Raw genomic sequence first — 18065 nt, 5'->3', positions numbered from 1 at the left:
AAAGGGAAGTTTCCGAAACTGATAACAAACGCCGAAACAAAGGAAAGCTGTGTATTTTCTACATTCTGGATGAAGTTCGATCTGATAAAAGCTGGATCTGAGATCAATGGAAGACAACACTTTTACACCACTAAAATTTTGAAGAAGTTCTTCCATCGTCTGCGGCCTGTCTTTTTCAGGAATAATGATAGTATTGATTTGTCTCGAATCTAAGACAAGCCTGATCGATCCATTTTTCTTCTCAACAACATGTAACGGATTGTTGTATGAGCTTACTGCAGGCTCAATAATGTCCTCGTCAAGCATAGATTGTATTTCTGTTCTAACACGGTCCCTATAATGCGCCGGAATTACGTATGGTCTAACACAAAATTTAGTATGCTCACGAACACGAAATTGGTATTGAAATCCCTTGATTGTTCCTGTTTTGTGAGTAAAAACTGTGGAATGTTCTTGTAAAATCTCAAAAAGGTCCTGCCTATCAGTGTCATTACAATTCTCAACTGTTTGAATTTTATTCTGAATTAACTCATTAATTTCAAATATGCCGTCGATATCATCCCTGTCAGTTCTTGCAGAGTGATTGTTAGTGTCTAGTTCCGTAGAAAATTCCGAATTGTTGTCCAACAGAAGGTAAAGCCGATTAATTTCCTCGTCATGGTTTGAGAGCCAATCTTCAAATTTCAAAGCTATTGACTTACCTTCTTTCTCTAAACTTATTTCAGCATCGTGAAAGTTTAAGATTGCTTTGTATTCATTCAAAAAGTCTACTCCCAATATAATTTCCGTCGACAATAATGGAACAATGAGAAAGTTCATAGAGAAGCTGTGGCTTTGACAAAAGCATTCTAAATTGGTTTCTTGGCGTACATCTACACTTTTTCCAAAGATTGCACCTTGTAATTTAATCTTACGTAACGGAAGTGTGGGGCAATCGTTCGATTTGTTGCATTTGCTAAAGGCTGTTTCACTGATTACTGAAATGGGACTGCCAGAGTCAAGTACTGCCGTAAATTTTACGTCATTTACAGTAATGTGAATCACAGGATATGCAATGTTGTTATGTTTTACGTCGTGTTCCTGGAGTAAGATGTCCCTAATGTCTTCCATTTTTACGTAATTACTAGCTACGGCAGATGCGTCGTTAGTGTCATAAGAACGTTTTGTGGCTGCCAGCGGTGTGAGTCATTGCCTATTGTCTCTTTGTTGGCGCGCGTCGTTATTGGGATTTGGAGACCTAACTTCTACAAATTCACCTCCTCGAGAGGGCCCTGCTCTGTTTGAATCCCGCCAGTTCTGATGCAATTCAGGTCTGTCGTTACGATCACATCGTCTGTCGTCATGTCGGTAGTTCCTGTAGTTTCTTTCTTGTCGGTTAAGTGGTGGAGAATTTCTCCCTGAATTCTGCGCGCTGAACTGTTGCGTCTGAAGTTATTCTGTCTCCCTTGATAATAATTATTTTGGTTCCCATATTGTCTGTTTCTCTGATTGTCTCTGTGATAGTCACTACCGCGGAGAGGTGATCTTTCCCTGTAATTATTACTACTCTGCCAACGGTTGTCGTACGGGTGGTGTCTATTTTGGTCACGATTTGCGTTGTAAGAATAGACCAGTCGTGTCCGGTTATTGTTTCTGTCGTCACGGAATTGTGACGGATGTGACCTGTAATTGTTGTGTCCTTGTTTTCGCGTTCCGCGATTATCAGTGTCAATTTCTAGTTCTTGTAACAGTCCCTGAAAAGCTTCAATGTCGTCTTTGCAACGTCCTGCTAAAATAATATGCCGTAAATGTTCAGGTAATTTGATTAAGCAAATGCGGATTAGTTCTGAGGGGCTGTATGGGTTTAACAGGTACTGATTCTTGTGCAACATGTCTTCAAAATATTTCACAAGACTGGAGAATTCAGATTGTTCGAAATGTTTCATCATTATGATACCATGTTTTACGCGGTCTTGTGTGGCTTGAGACCAATACGCTGAGAGGAAGGCATGGTAAAATTCTCCTTCACTGTGGCAATCGTGAATGACCGATCGCATTCTTACAGCTGGTTCATTCTCTAAGTAGCCACACATAAATTCTAATCTGTGTTCCAACGACCAGTTGGGAGGAAAACAATGAGAGAATTGATGGAGCCATCCTTGTGGATGAATGTCGTTGCCAGAATTCTTAAATGTTTTGAATTTACGTGTAGTAATGAACAGCTTATAGTCAAAATCGTCATGTCGGCGAGTCGCATATCGGTCATTGTTAGGTCGTGTCGGCCGTTCCATCTCAAAATTCGGTGCACATTGCCAATTTCTTTCATAACTTCCGAAATGCCCTGTGTTATTATTTTGCGGCTTTTCCGTGTTTCTAAGTCCCTCTTCCCGTGTTGGAGCGCGAGTGTCCTCTGAAATACGTAATTCTTGTATTACCTGTGTCAGCTGATCTTGTACTTCCCGGATTTCTCTTTGGTGTTGTGTATTAATTTGAATCTGATTTTGTTTGAATTTTCTGATTTGTTCATACTCTTCTGTGTCAGTGAAGGCTACGGGTCTTGTGTCATTCAGATCATCATCTACCTTTGTAGATAAGTTAGTGACCTGATCCGAAAGTTCGGCTACTTTCTCCGATAGTGTACTTATTTCTTCAGTGTGTTTTTCTGAACCAAGTTTCAGAATATCTACTGTGTCCTTTAAGTTTTCCTGAGTTTTTGCAAGTTGCGTAACCGAATCGGTAGATGCAACTGAGTCAATTTTAGCCCACAAGGTCTCATGATTTTCATGAACAATGGTTTGCAGTTCTTTTATGGCTGCTTCGTGATTCTGTAATGCATTTTCATGCCGCGAAAAAATAGGTTGAAAATGCTCACAAATTTGTGTTTTTACGTCATTAAAGACTTTTTGACATTTCGATTCAATGTTATGTAACTCAGTAGTTAAATCTTCACGTGTTTGTTCAAGCGTGGTGTGAAGATTTTGTTCCATTGCGTCTAACTGTTGCTGTGTTTGTCTCTGGTGTTGTTCCATTGTGTCTAACTTTTTAAGATTTTGTTCCACTGTGTCTAACTTTTTAAGATTTTGTCCCATTTGTCTCTGATTTTGTTCCATTTGTTGCATTAATTGCAATAATAATGTATTAGTGTCTGGAATCTGTTTCTCTACGCTTTTCGGCAGTGCATTTGCACCGGCAACATTCACATTTTGACAAGCAGAAAATGTGTCTTGACTTATTTGAGAAAACGGTGATGACCCAAAACCTGAATCTACAGTATTTGCGATATTGTGTTCTGTCATTCCCGATTCCTGAGACGAGCTGTTGCCGACCAATCGATCGATAACGCTTCCCTGTTCACTACCTGTTTCACTGTCTACACCATTGTTTGCCGCCCGCTCCATTTCCCTATGCGCAATTACCAAATTACTACTTTGAACATTAGTTAATTCATTACTCTGCGGCGCTAACACACTGCCTTCGTCTTCACTGTCATTTCTCAGTTTACTTTGGAGCCTAGTATTACGTTTTTCACACGCCATAATTGTCACAATATTTCACACGATAACACAGAAAAGCACAATTTGAAGAGCAAAATAAAATAACATAGCAATGGAAATAATGTCTACTTAATTGCCAGCGCAGCTGCGAAATACTTGGTGCAAGTCTACATGCATGCCACAACTGTTTTACTGTACAACAATGAAAGGCTACAACTACAAAGGAGATCCTCTCTACAATTACGCGCTAGCTATAAACAAAATCTACACTAATTACACAAACTACAAGAAAAATCAGAAGATTCCAGTGAGGTTTCCTCGGCTAAGGGTCGACATATGAACCGTCCCCTTTGAACAATTTATATATGGCTGTGCTTAACCTGACACACAATATTTTGTTAGCGCAACGCAATCTGACTTTCAAACTTCCCTGCAAAAGAATGGCCCTGACTAACATTAAACTATACCTTTCACAAATCACTTACCTCACAAAAATCTTCGCTGCTCAAGCTACTGCAATACAGCGAGAGCCACTACTGCCAGCTAAATAAAAGATTCAAACTAGGGAAGGCACTAACTACTGATAGGGATAGTTAGCAAATGAAAGATATTAATAGAGAACAAACAATGTATTTACCTTGATATCATCATATATAAATATAGCAGTTCATGACAAATTACAAATCTCCGCCATCTCTCTCCCCACATCCACCACTGCTGGCGGCTCACCTCCTACTGCGCAACGCTACGCGCTGTTCACATCCAGCTGCCTAACACTACAATGGCGAGAATTACAACAATGCAAAGCAGCCACAGACTGCACACAGCACAGCCAGTGATTTTCATATTGAGCGCTACGTAACGGTGAAAATAAGAAAACATAAACAGCCTACTTACATAGAGAAAACATAAACAGCCTACTTACAAATTGTAACGTTAAGGGCGTCCTAATGACGATGGAACACTCAAATTGCGTCGAGATTACATTTATCGTCCTCCAGCCGACTTGCCTCCAAGCGGATATTGCTGCCTCGGGCACCATATGCTCCGACACCTGTGAGACTAGATTTTCGAATCAGACGCGAATCTGGTAGTTAATTGTAAAGTTCAGGGCCTCCTAATGACGATTCAACACTCAAATTGCATCGCGATTCAATACATCGTCCTCCAGCCGACTTGTTTCCAAGGGTCTATTGTTGCCTCGGGCGCCTAATGATCGTTCTCCTATGAGTCTAGATTATCGAATCCGACGCAAAACTGATAGTTAACTGTAATGTTCAGGGCCTCCTAATGTCGATGGAACACTCAAATTGCGTCGAGATTCAATACATCGTCCTGCAGCCGATTTGTCTCCAAGGGTCTATTGCTGCATCTGGCACCTTATGATCTTGCTCCTGTGAGTTTAGATATTCGAATCCGACGCGAAACTGATAGTTAATTATACCGTTCAGGGCCTCCTAATGACGATGGGACACTCATACTACGTCGAGATTCAATACACCGTCCTCAAGCCGACTTGTCTCCAAGGGGATATTGCTGGCTCCGGCACCATATGGTCCGTCTCCTGTGAGTCTAGATTTTCGAATCCGACGCGAAACTGATGGTTAATTGTAACGTTCAGGGCCTCCTAATGACGATGTAACACTCAAATTGCGTCGAGATTCAATACATCGTCCTCCAGGCGACTTGTCTCCGAGGGTCTATTGCTACCTCGGGCACCTTATGGTCGTTCTCCTCTGAGTCTACATTTTCGAATCCGACGCAAAACTGATGGTTAATTGTAACGTTCAGGGCCTCGTAATGACGATGGAACACTCAAGTTGCGTCGAGATTAAATACATCGTCCTCCAGCCGACTTGCATACAAGGGGATATTGCTGCCTCGGGCACCATATGGTCCGTCCCCTGTGAGTCTAGATTTTCCAATCCGACGCAAAACTGATAGTTAATTGTGAGGTTCAGGGCCTCCTAATGACAATGGAACACTCAAATTGCGTCGTGATTCAATACATCGGCTTCCAGCCGACTTGTTTCCAAGGGTCTATTGTTGCCTCGGGTGCCTTATGATCGTTCTCCTGTGAGTCTAGATTATAGAATCCGACGCAAAACTGATAGTTTATTGTAACATTCAGGGCCTCCTAATGACGGTGGAACACTCAAAGTGCGTCGAGATTCAATACATCGTCCTCCAGCCGACTTGTCTCCGAGGGGATATTGCTGCCTCGGACACCTTATGGTCGTTCTCCTGTGAGTCTAGATTTTTGAATCCGACGCAAAATAGGATGGTTAATTGTAACGTTCATGGCCTCCAAATGACGATGGAACACTCAAATTGCGTCGAGATTCAATTCATTGTCCTCCAGCCGACTTGTCTCCAAGGGGATATTGCTGCCTCGGACACCTTATGGTCGTTCTACAGTGAGTCTAGATTTTCGAATCCGACGCAAAACTGATTGTTAATAAATACGTTCAGGGCCTCCTAATGACGATGGAACACTCAAATTGCGTCGCGATTCAATGCATCGTCCCACAAGCGACTTTTCCCCAAGGGTCTATTGCTGCCTCTGGCACCTTATGGTCGTACTCCTGTGAGTCGAGATTTTCGAATCCGACGCGAAACTGATAGTTAATTGTAACGTTCAGGGCATCCTAATGACGATGGAAAACTCAAATTGCGTCGAGATTCAATACATCGTCCTCCAGGCGACTTGTCTCCGAGGGTCTATTGCTGCCTCGGGCACCTTATGGTCGTTCTCCTCTGAGTCTACATTTTCGAATCCGACGCAAAACTGATAGTTAATTGTTACGTTCAGGGCCTCCTAATGACGATGGAACACTCAAATTGCGTCGAGATTCAATACATCGTCCTCAGCCAACTTGTTTCCAAGGGTCTATTGATGCCTCGGGCGCCTTTTGATCGTGCTCCTGTGAGTCTAGATTATCGAATCCGACTCAAAACTGATTGTTAATTGTAACGTTCACGGTCTCCTAATGACGATGAAACACTCATTTGCGTCGAGATTCAATACGTCGTCCTCCAGCCGAGTTGTCTCCAAGAGGATACTGCTGCCTCGGGCACCTTATGGTCGTTCTCCTGTGAGTCTAGATTTTCGAATCCGACGCTAAACTGATTGTTAATTGTAACGTTTAGGGCCTCCTAATGGCGATGGAACACTCAAATTGCGTCGAGATTCAATACATCGTCCTCCAGCCGATTTGTCTCCAAGGGTCTATTTCTGCATCTGGCACCTTATGATCTTGCTCCTGTGAGTTCAGATTTTCGAATCCGACGCGAAACTGATAGTTAATTGGAAAGTTCAGGGCCTCCTAATGACGATGGGACACTCAAAGTACGTCGAGATTCAATACATCGTCCTCAAGCCGACTTGTCTCCAAGGGGATATTGCTGGCTCGGGCACCATATGGTCCGTCTCCTGTGAGTCTAGATTTTCGAATCCGACGCGAAACTGATGGTTAATTGTAACGTTCAGGGCCCCCTAATGACGATGTAACACTCAAATTGCGTCGAGATTCAATACATCGTCCTTCAGCAGACTTGCCTACAAGGGGATGTTGCTGCCTCGGGCACCGTATGGTCCGTCCCCTGTGAGTCTAGTTTTTCGAATCCGACGCAAAACTGATAGTTAATTGTGAGGTTCAGGGCCTCCTAATGACAATGGAACACTCAAATTGCGTCGCGATTCTATACATCGGCCTCCAGCCGACTTGATTCCAAGGGTCTATTGTTGCCTCGGGCGCCTTTAGATTGTTCTCCTGTGAGTCTAGATTATCGAATCCGACGCAAAACTGATAGTTTATTGTAACGTTCAGGGCCTCCTAATGACGGTGGAACACTCAAAGTGCTTCGAGATTCAATACATCGTCCTCCAGCCGACTTGTCTCCTAGGGTCTATTCCTGCCTCTGGCACCTTATGGTCGTGCTCCTGTGAGTCTAGATTTTCGAATCCGACGCGAAAATGATAGCTAATTATTCCGTTCAGGGCCTCCTAATGGCGATGGAACACTGAAATTGCGTCGAGATTCAATACATCGTCCTCCAGCCGACTTGTCTCCAAGGGGATATTGCTGCCACGGACACCTTATGGTCGTTCTCCTGTGAGTCTAGATTTACGAATCCGACGCAAAATAGGATGGTTAATTGTAACGTTCATGGCCTCCTAATGACGATGGAACACTCAAACTGCGTCGAGATTCAATACATTGTCCTCCAGCCGACCCTTTCTCCAAGGCGATATTGCTGCCTCTGGCACCTTATGGTCGTACTCCTGGGAATCGAGATTTTCGAATCCGACGCGAAACTGATAGTTAATTGTAACGTTCAGGGCATCCTAATGACGATGGAAAACTCAAATTGCGTCGAGATTCAATACATCGTCCTCCAGGCGACTTGTCTCCGAGGGTCTATTGCTGCCTCGGGCACCTTATGGTAGTTCTCCTCTGAGTCTACATTTTCGAATCCGACGCAAAACTGATAGTTAATAGTAACGTTCAGGGCATCCTAATGACGATGGTAAACTCAAATTGCGTCGAGATTCAATACATCGTCCTCCAGGCGACTTGTCTCCAAAGGTCTATTGCTGCATCGGTCACCATGTTGTCCGTCTCCTGTGAGTCTAGATGATCGAATCCGACGCTAAACTGATTGTTAATTGTAACGTTAACGGCCTCCTAATGACGATGGAACACACAAATTGCGTCGAGATTAAATACATCGACCTACAGCCGACTTGTCTCCAAGAGGATACTGCTGCCTCGGGCACCTTATGGTCGTTCTCCTGTGAGTCTAGATTTTCGAATCCGACGCTAAACTGATTGTTACTTGTAACGTTAAGGGCCTCCTAATGACGATGGAATACTCAAATTGCGTCAAAATTAAATACATCGTCCTCCAGCCGACTTGCCTCCAAGGGGATATTGCTGCCTCGGGTACCATGTGGTCCGTCTCCTGTGAGTCTAGATTATCGAATCCGACGCAAAACTGATAGTTAATTGTAAAGTTCATGGCCTCCTAATGACGATAGAACACTCAAATTGCGGCGCGATTGAATACATCGTCCTCCAGCCGACATGTTTCCAAGGGCCTATTGTTGCCTCGTGCGCATTTTGATCGTTCTCCTGTGAGTCTTGATTTTCGAATCCGACGCATAACTGATAGATAATTGTAAAGCTCAGGGCCTCCTAATAACGTTGGAACAATCAAATTGCGTCGAGATTCAATACATCGTCCTCCAGCCGACTTGTCTCCAAGGGGATACTGCTGCCTCGGGCACCTTAGGGTCGTTGTCCTGTGAGTCTAGATTTTCGAATCCGACGAAAACTGATAGTTAATTATAACGTTCAGGGCCTCCTAATGACAATGGAACACGCAAACTGCGTCGAGATTCAATACATCGTCATCCAGCCGACTTGTCTCAAAGGGTCAATTGCTGCCTCGGTCACCTTATCGTTGTTGTCCTGTGAGTCTAGATTTTCGAATCCGACGCAAAACTGAGAGTTAATTGTAGCTTTCAGCGCCTCCTAATGACGATGGAACACTCAAATTGAGTCGAGATTCAATGCATCGTCCTTCAGCCGACTTGTCTCAAAGGGTCAATTGCTGCCTCGGGCACCTTACGGTCGTTCCTTTATGAGTCTAGATTTTCGAATCCAACGCAAAACCGATTGTTAATTGTAACGTTCAGGACCTCCTAATGACGATGGAACAATCAAATTGCGTCGAGATTCAATACATAGTCCACCAGCCGACTTGTCTCCAAGAGGATAATGCCGCATCGGGCACCATGTGGTCCGTCTCCTGTGAGTCTAAATTTTCGAATCCGACTCAAAACTGATAGTTAATTGTAACGTTCAGGGCCTCCTAATGACGATGGAACACTCAAATTGCGTCGAGATTCAATACATCGTCTTCCAGCCGACTTGTCTCCAAGGGGATATTGCTGCCTCGGGCACTTTATTTTCTTTCCCCTGTGAGTCTAGATTTTCGAATCGGAGGCAAAACTGATAGTTCAGTACCTCCTAATGACGATGGAACACTCACATTGCGTCGAGATTCAAATCATCGTCCTTCAGCCGACTTGTCTCCAAGGGTCTATAGCTGCCTCTGGCATCTTATGGTCGTTCATTTATGAGTCTAGATTTTTGAATCCGACGCAAAACTGATAATTAATTGTAACGTTCAGGGCCTCCTAATGACGATGGAAAACTCCAATTGCGTCGAGATTCAATACATCGTCCTCCAGCCGACTTGTCTCCAAGGGGATATTGCTGCCTCGGGCAGCATATGGTTCGTGTCCTGTGAGTCTACATTTTCGAATCCGACGCCAAACTGGTAGTTAATTGTAACGTTCAGGGCCTCCTAATGACGATGGAACACTCAAATTGCGTCGAGATTCAATACATCGTCCATCAGCCGACTTGTTTCCAATGGTCTATTGTTGCCTCGGGTGCCTTTTGGTCGTTCTCCTGTGAGTCTAGATTATCGAACCCGACGCAAAACTGATAGTTAATTGTAACATTCAACGCCTCCTAATGAAGATGGAACACTCAAATTGCGTCGAGATTCAATACGTCGTCCTCCAGCCGACTTGTCTCCAAGGCTCTATTGCTGCCTCTGGCATCTTATGGTCGTGCTCCTGTGAGCCTCGATTTTCGAATCCGACGCAAAACTGATAGTTAAATGTAACGTTCAGGACCTCCTAATGATGATGGAACACTCAAATTGCGTCGCGATTATATACATCGACCTCCAGGCGATTTGTCTCCAAGGGGTCTATTGATGCCTGTGGCACCTAATGGTCGTTCTCCTGTGAGTCTAGATTTTCGAATCCGACGCAAAACTGATAGTTCAGTACCTCCTAATGACGATGGAACACTCAAATAGCGTCGAGATTCAATACATCGTCCTCAAGGCGACTTGTCTCCAAGGGTCTGTTGGTGCCTCGGGCGCCGTTTGATCGTGCTCCTGTGAGTCTAGATTTTAGAATCCGACGCGAAACTGATAGTTAATAGTAACGTTCAGGGCATCCTAATGACGATGGAAAACTCAAAGTGCGTCGAGATTCAATTCATCGTCCTTCAGCCGACTTGTCTCCAAGGTCTATTGCTGCCTCTGGCACCTTTTGGTCGTGCTCCTGTGAGTCTAGATTTTCGAATCTAACGCGAAACTGATAGTTAGTTGTAACGTTCAGGGCATCCTAATGACGATGGAACACTCAAATTGCGTCGATATTTAATACATCGTCCTCCAGCCGATTTGTCTCCAAGGGGATATTGCAGCCTTGGTCACCTTATGGTCGGTGTCCTGTGAGTCTAGATTTTCGAATACGACGCAAAACTGATAGTTAATTGTAATGTTTAGGGGTTCCTAATGGCGATGGAACACTCAAATTGCGTCGCGATTCAATGCATCGTCCCACAGCCGACTTTTCTCCAAGGGTCTATTGTTGCCTCTGGCACCTTATGGTCGTACTCCTGTGAATCGAGATTTTCGAATCCGACGCGAAACTGATAGTTAATTGTAACGATCAGGGCATCCTAATGACGATGGAAAACTCAAATTGCGTCGAGATTCAATACATCGTCCTCCAGGCGACTTGTCTCCGAGGGTCTATTGCTGCCTCGGGCACCTTATGGTCGTTCTCCTCTGAGTCTACATTTTCGAATCCGACGCAAAACTGATAGTTAATAGTAACGTTCAGGGCATCCTAATGACGATGGAAAACTCAAATTGCGTCGAGATTCAATACATCGTCCTCCAGGCGACTTGTCTCCAAAGGTCTATTGCTGCATCGGTCACCATGTTGTCCGTCTCCTGTGAGTCTAGATGATCGAATCCGACGCTAAACTGATTGTTAATTGTAACGTTCACGGCCTCCTAATGACGATGGAACACTCAAATTGCGTCGAGATTCAATACATCGACCTACAGCCGACTTGTCTCCAAGAGGATACTGCTGCCTCGGGCACCTTATGGTCGTTCTCCTGTGAGTCTAGATTTTCGAATCCGACGCTAAACTGATTGTTACTTGTAACGTTTAGGGCCTCCTAATGACGATGGAATACTCAAATTGCGTCAAAATTAAATACATCGTCCTCCAGCCGACTTGCCTCCAAGGGGATATTGCTGCCTCGGGCACCATGTGGTCCGTCTCCTGTGAGTCTAGATTATCGAATCCGACGCAAAACTGATAGTTAATTGTAAAGTTCGGGGCCTCCTAATGACGATAGAACACTCAAATTGCGGCGCGATTGAATACATCGTCCTCCAGCCGACATGTTTCCAAGGGCCTATTGTTGCCTCGGGCGCATTTTGATCGTTCTCCTGTGAGTCTAGATTATCGAATCCGACGCAAAACTGATAGTTAATTGTAACGTTCACGGCCTCCTAATGACGATGGAACACTCAAATTGCGTCGAGATTCAATACATTGACCTCCAGAGGACTTGTCTCCAAGGGGATATTGCTGCCCCTGGCACCTTATGTTCGTGCTCCCGTGAGTCTAGATTTTCGAATCCGACGCGAAACTGATAGTTAATTGTAACGTTCAGGGCCTCCTAATGACGATGGAACAATCAAATTGCGTCGAGATTCAATACATCGTCCACCAGCCGACTTGTCTCCAAGAGGATATTGCCGCATCGGGCACCATGTGGTCCGTCTCCTGTGAGTCTAAATTTTTGAATCCGACTCAAAACTGATAGTTAATTGTAACGTTCAGGGCCTCCTAATGACGATGGAACACTCAAATTGCTTCGAGATTCAATACATCGGCCTCCAGCCGACTTGTTTCCAAGGGTCTATTGCTGTCTCGGGCACCATATGGTCCGTCTCCTGTGAGTCAAGATTTTCGAATCCGACGCAAAACTGATAATTAATTGTGTCGATCAGAGCCTCCCAATGACGATGGAACACTCACATTGCGTCGAGATTCAATACAACGGCCTCCAGCCGACTTGTCTCCAAGGGTCTATTGCTGCATCGGGCACCTAGTGGTCGTTCTCCTGTGAGTCTAGATTTTCGAATCCGACGCATAACTGATAGATAATTGTAAAGCTCAGGGCCTCCTAATAACGTTGGAACAATCAAATTGCGTCGAGATTCAATACATCGTCCTCCAGCCGACTTGTCTCCAAGGGGATACTGCTGCCTCGGGCACCTTAGGGTCGTTGTCCTGTGAGTCTAGATTTTCGAATCCGACGAAAACTGATAGTTAATTATAACGTTCAGGGCCTCCTAATGACAATGGAACACGCAAACTGCGTCGAGATTCAATACATCGTCATCCAGCCGACTTGTCTCAAAGGGTCAATTGCTGCCTCGGTCACCTTATGGTTGTTGTCCGGTGAGTCTAGATTTTCGAATCCGACGCAAAACTGAGAGTTAATTGTAGCTTTCAGCGCCTCCCAATGACGATGGAACACTCAAATTGCGTCGAGATTCAATACATCGTCCATCAGCCGACTTGTTTCCAATGGTCTATTGTTGCCTCGGGTGCCTTTTGGTCGTTCTCCTGTGAGTCTAGATTATCGAATCCGACGCAAAACTGATAGTTAATTATAACATTCAACGCCTCCTAATGAAGATGGAACACTCAAATTGCGTCGAGATTCAATACGTCGTCCTCCAGCCGACTTGTCTCCAAGGCTCTATTGCTGCCTCTGGCATCTTATGGTCGTTCTCCTCTGAGCCTCGATTTTCGAATCCGACGCAAAACTGACAGTTAATTGTAACGTTCAGGACTTCCTAATGATGATGGAACACTCAAATTGCGTCGCGATTATATACATCGACCTCCAGGCGATTTGTCTCCAAGGGGTCTACTGATGTCTGTGGCACCTAATGGTCGTTCTCCTGTGAGTCTAGATTTTCGAATCCGACGAAAACTGATAGTTAATTATAACGTTCAGGGCCTCCTAATGACAATGGAACACGCAAACTGCGTCGAGATTCAATACATCGTCATCCAGCCGACTTGTCTCAAAGGGTCAATTGCTGCCTCGGTCACCTTATGGTTGTTGTCCGGTGAGTCTAGATTTTCGAATCCGACGCAAAACTGAGAGTTAATTGTAGCTTTCAGCGCCTCCCAATGACGATGGAACACTCAAATTGCGTCGAGATTCAATACATCGTCCATCAGCCGACTTGTTTCCAATGGTCTATTGTTGCCTCGGGTGCCTTTTGGTCGTTCTCCTGTGAGTCTAGATTATCGAATCCGACGCAAAACTGATAGTTAATTATAACATTCAACGGCTCCTAATGAAGATGGAACACTCAAATTGCGTCGAGATTCAATACGTCGTCCTCCAGCCGACTTGTCTCCAAGGCTCTATTGCTGCCTCTGGCATCTTATGGTCGTGCTCCTCTGAGCCTCGATTTTCGAATCCGAGGAAAAACTGACAGTTAATTGTAACGGTCAGGACCTCCTAATGATGATGGAACACTCAAATTGCGTCGCGATTATATACATCGACCTCCAGGCGATTTGTCTCCAAGGGGTCTATTGATGCCTGTGGCACCTAATGGTCGTTCTCCTGTGAGTCTAGATTTTCGAATCCGACGCAAAACTGATAGATCAGTACCTCCTAATGACGATAGAACACTCAAATAGCGTCGAGATTCAATACATCGTCCTCAAGGCGACTTGTCTCCAAGGGTCTGTTGGTGCCTCGGGCGCCGTTTGATCGTGCTCCTGTGAGTCTAGATTTTAGAATCCGACGCGAAACTGATAGTTAGTTGTAACGTTTCTGGGCCTCCTAATGACGATGGAACACTCAAATTGCGTCGAGATTCAATACATCGTCCTCCAGCCGACTCGTCTCCAAGCCTCTATTGCTGCCTCGGGCACCATATGGTCCGTCTCCTGTGAGTCTAGATTTTCGAATCCGACGCAAAACTGATAGTTAATTGTAACGTTCAGGGCTTCCTAATGACGATGGAACACTCAAAGTGCGTCGAGATTCAATTCATCGTCCTTCAGCCGACTTGTCTCCAAGGGTCTATTGCTGCCTCTGGCACCTTTTGGTCGTGCTCCTGTGAGTCTAGATTTTCGAATCTAACGCGAAACTGATTGTTAATTGTAACGTTCTGGGCATCCTAATGACGATGGAACACTCAAATTGCGTCGATATTTAATACATCGTCCTCCAGCCGATTTGTCTCCAAGGGGATATTGCAGCCTCAGTCACCTTATGGTCGGCGTCCTGTGAGTCTAGATTTTCGAATACGACGCAAAACTGATAGTTAATTGTAATGTTTAGGGGTTCCTAATTGCGATGGAACACTCAAATTGCGTCGCGATTCAATGCATCGTCCCACAGCCGACTTTTCTCCAAGAGACTATTGTTGCCTCTGGCACCTTATGGTCGTACTCCTGTGAATCGAGATTTTCGAATCCGACGCAAAACTGATAGTAATTGTAACGTTCAGGGCATCCTAATGACGATGGAAAACTCAAATTGCGTCGAGATTCAATACATCGTCCTCCAGGCGACTTGTCTCCGAGGGTCTATTGCTGCCTCGGGCACCTTATGGTCGTTCTCCTCTGAGTCTACATTTTCGAATCCGACGCAAAACTGATAGTTAATAGTAACGTTCAGAGCATCCTAATGACGATGGAAAACTCAAATTGCGTCGAGATTCAATACATCGTCCTCCAGGCGACTTGTCTCCAAAGGTCTATTGCTGCATCGGTCACCATGTTGTCCGTCTCCTGTGAGTCTAGATGATCGAATCCGACGCTAAACTGATTGTTAATTGTAACGTTCACGGCCTCCTAATGACGATGGAACACTCAAAGTGCGTCGAGATTCAATACAACGGCCTCCAGCCGACTTGTCTCCAAGGGTCTATTGCTGCATCGGGCACCTAGTGGTCGTTCTCCTGTGAGTCTAGATTTTCGAATCCGACGCATAACTGATAGATAATTGTAAAGCTCAGGGCCTCCTAATGACGATGGAACACTCAAATTGCGTCGAGATTCAATACATCGACCTACAGCCGACTTGTCTCCAAGAGGATACTGCTGCCTCGGGCACCTTATGGTCGTTCTCCTGTGAGTCTAGATTTTCGAATCCGACGCTAAACTGATTGTTTATTGCAACGTTTAGGGCCTCCTAATGACGACGGAATACTCAAATTGCGTCAAAATTAAATACATCGTCCTCCAGGCCACTTGCATCCAAGGGGCTATTGCTGCCTCGGGCACCATGTGGTCCGTCTCCTGTGAGTCTAGATTATCGAATCCGACGCAAAACTGATAGTTAATTGGAAAGTTCAGGGCCTCCTAATGACGATGCAACACTCAAATTGCGTCGCGATTCAATACATCGTCCTCCAGCCGCCTTTTTTCCAAGGGTCTATTGTTGCCTCGGGCACCTTTTGATTGTTCTCCTGTGAGTCTAGATTATCGAATCCGACGCAAAACTGATAGTTAATTGTAACGTTCACGGGCCCCAAATGACGATGGAACACTCAAATTGCGTCGAGATTCAATACATCGTCCTCCAGCCGATTTGTCTCCAAGGGTTTATTTCTGCATCTGGCACCTTATGATCTTGCTCCTGTGAGTTTAGATTTTCGAATTCGACGCGAAACTGATAGTTAATTATACCGTTCAGGGCCTCCTAATGACGATGGGACACTCAAACTACGTCGAGATTCAATACATCGTCCTCAAGTCGACTTGTCTCCAAGGGGATATTGCTGGCTCGGGCACCATATGGTCCGTCTACTGTGAGTCTAGATTTTCGAATCCGACGCGAAACTGATGGTTAATTGTAACGTTCGGGGCCCCCTAATGACGATGTAACACTCAAATTGCGTCGAGATTCAATACATCGTCCTCCAGCAGACTTGCCTACACGGGGATGTTGCTGCCTCGGGCACCATATGGTCCGTCCCCTGTGAGTCTAGATTGTCGAATCCGACGCAAAACTGATAGTTAATTGTGAGGTTCAGGGCCTCCTAATGACAATGGAACACTCAAATTGCGTGGCGAATCAATACATCGGCCTCCAGCCGACTTGATTCCAAGGGTCTATTGTTGCCTCGGGCGCCTTTAGATTGTTCTCCTGTGAGTCTAGATTATCGAATCCGACGCAAAACTGATAGTTTATTGTAACGTTCAGGGCCTCCTAATGACGGTGGAACACTCAAAGTGCTTCGAGATTCAATACATCGTCTACCAGCCGACTTGTCTCCAAGGGTCTATTCCTGCCTCTGGCACCTTATGGTCGTGCTCCTGTGAGTCTAGATTTTCGAATCCGACGCGAAAATGATAGTTAATTATTCCGTTCAGGGCCTCCTAATGGCGATGGAACACTGAAATTGCGTCGAGATTCAATACATCGACCTACAGCCGACTTGTCTCCAAGAGGATACTGCTGCCTCGGCCACCTTATGGTCGTTCTCCTGTGAGTCTAGATTTTCGAATCCGACGCTAAACTGATTGTTACTTGTAACGTTTAGGGCCTCCTAATGACGATGGAATACTCAAATTGCGTCAAAATTAAATACATCGTCCTCCAGCCGACTTGCCTCCAAGGGGATATTGCTGCTTCGGGCACCATGTGGTCCGTCTCCTGTGAGTCTCGATTATCGAATCCGACGCAAAACTGATAGTTAATTGTAAAGTTCAGGGCCTCCTAATGACGACAGAACACTCAAATTGCAGCGCGATTGAATACATCGTCCTCCAGCCGACATGTTTCCAAGGGCCTATTGTTGCCTCGGGCGCATTTTGATCGTTGTCCTGTGAGTCTAGATTATCGAATCCGACGCAAAACTGATAGTTAATTGTAACGTTCACGGCCTCCTAATGACGATGGAACACTCAAATTGCGTCGAGATTCAATACATCGGCCTCCAGCCGACCTATCTCCAAGGGTCTATTGCTGTCTCGGGCACCATATGGTCCGTCTCCTGTGAGTCAAGATTTTCGAATCCGACGCAAAACTGATAATTAATTGTATCGATCAGAGCCTCCCAATGACGATGGAACACTCAAATTGCGTCGCGATTCAATACATCGGCCTCCAGCCGACTTGTCTCCAAGGGTCTATTGCTGCATCGGGCACCCAGTGGTCGTTCTCCTGTGAGTCTAGATTTTCGAATCCGACGCATAACTGATAGATAATTGTAAAGGTCAGGGCTTCCTAATAACGTTGGAACAATCAAATTGCGTCGAGATTCAATACATCGTCCTCCAGCCGACTTGTCTCCAAGGGGATACTGCTGCCTCGGGCACCTTAGGGTCGTTGTCCTGTGAGTCTAGATTTTCGAATCCGACGAAAACTGATAGTTAATTATAACGTTCAGGGCCTCCTAATGACAATGGAACACGCAAACTGCGTCGAGATTCAATACATCGTCATCCAGCCGACTTGTCTCAAAGGGTCAATTGCTGCCTCGGGCACCTTACGGTCGTTCCTTTATGAGTCTAGATTTTCGAATCCAACGCAAAACCGATTGTTAATTGTAACGATCAGGACCTCCTAATGACGATGGAACAATCAAATTGCGTCGAGATTCAATACATAGTCCACCAGCCGACTTGTCTCCAAGAGGATAATGCCG

This window comes from Schistocerca serialis, unplaced genomic scaffold, assembly GCF_023864345.2.
Source record: "Schistocerca serialis cubense isolate TAMUIC-IGC-003099 unplaced genomic scaffold, iqSchSeri2.2 HiC_scaffold_1393, whole genome shotgun sequence".
In the NCBI taxonomy this organism is placed as follows: domain Eukaryota; kingdom Metazoa; phylum Arthropoda; class Insecta; order Orthoptera; family Acrididae; genus Schistocerca; species Schistocerca serialis.
This window is presented reverse-complemented; position numbering follows the sequence as displayed.